Genomic DNA, 1,036 nt, shown 5'->3' with positions numbered 1-1,036 from the left:
TTTCTGGTTTCTTCAGAATAAAAAAACATCAAATGAGTTAAAGATACTACTAAAAATATTTTACCTATCAGATATATGGCCTGTGCATTGAAACATATAGAAATTTTTCCAATTAATTTTCAAATCTTATAGAATCTCTATTTTTGCAATAATTTGTTTGAATGTTTGAAATAATATATATGTTTGAAATAATCTGAATGAATGTTTTAATAAAAACTGATTCATAAGTCCCTATTGCCATAATCATCAGTTTTAATAAGTCTTCTAAATATGTTCTGCATCAGTTTTCTTGATTATTAGATGTCAATAATATGGAAATATTTTTGATATAACAGAACATTTAAATGACATCAGTTTCCCTTCAACACACACGTCATTTGATGATTATATTGGCCATTTCCATTGGCTGGCAGGAGGCTCTCCACTAAAGGCTCCCATGGTCTCCATTGTATCATTTTTCCTGCCAGACTTAGTTCGTTTTCAGCCTAAAGAATCACCTCTTCTATTTGGCCACCCTGAAGTTGGTCTTCTCATTTTTTAACATCTGGGTCCACTTTAACCACATGCAACTTCTCATTTGCAATCTGTTCTGTGTACTTTCTATATGCCGCGTTTTTAGGGATTTGCTCAAGAACATCCAGAATTTTTGTGTACAATATTCTTAGCCTCTCGTGCGGACTCACACATACCGCCCACCCCACAAGGCCAGCAGTCTTCTTTAGCAAGCCCGCCACATCAGCAGCGACCAGCGGAGTGCCGCCTCCCAGCTCTTTCAAAGACATTTCCAACTAAACATTATCAAAGCAGAATTTAAGATCCTCTCAACAAATAGTCTTTCCCCAGTATCCAGCCTCAGTGAATGGTTCCTGAATGTATCCGGCTCCCCATACTGAAACCTTGGGGTCATCCTTGACACAATCCCCTTCCTAACCTCCCAGCCAACCCACCAAACACTGTCTGTGTACCTCCTTAGTGTCCCTGCATTGGACCTGCTTCTAGTCTACCACCGCCCTAGTCTAATCTACCACATCCTCGT

At 38.8% G+C, this 1,036-nt stretch overlaps 1 pseudogene; it reads right to left on the bottom strand.

The window, feature by feature from the left end:
* Positions 1-332: 332 nt before the first annotated feature.
* Positions 333-782, bottom strand: LOC128780689 (NADH dehydrogenase [ubiquinone] 1 alpha subcomplex subunit 5 pseudogene; annotated as a pseudogene).
* Positions 783-1,036: the final 254 nt, after the last annotated feature.

The sequence above is a fragment of the Desmodus rotundus genome, chromosome 4 (genome assembly GCF_022682495.2).
Source record: "Desmodus rotundus isolate HL8 chromosome 4, HLdesRot8A.1, whole genome shotgun sequence".
Lineage (NCBI taxonomy): Eukaryota > Metazoa > Chordata > Mammalia > Chiroptera > Phyllostomidae > Desmodus > Desmodus rotundus.
Note: the sequence above shows the minus strand (reverse complement) of the source record. Positions and strands in the feature narration are given on the sequence as shown.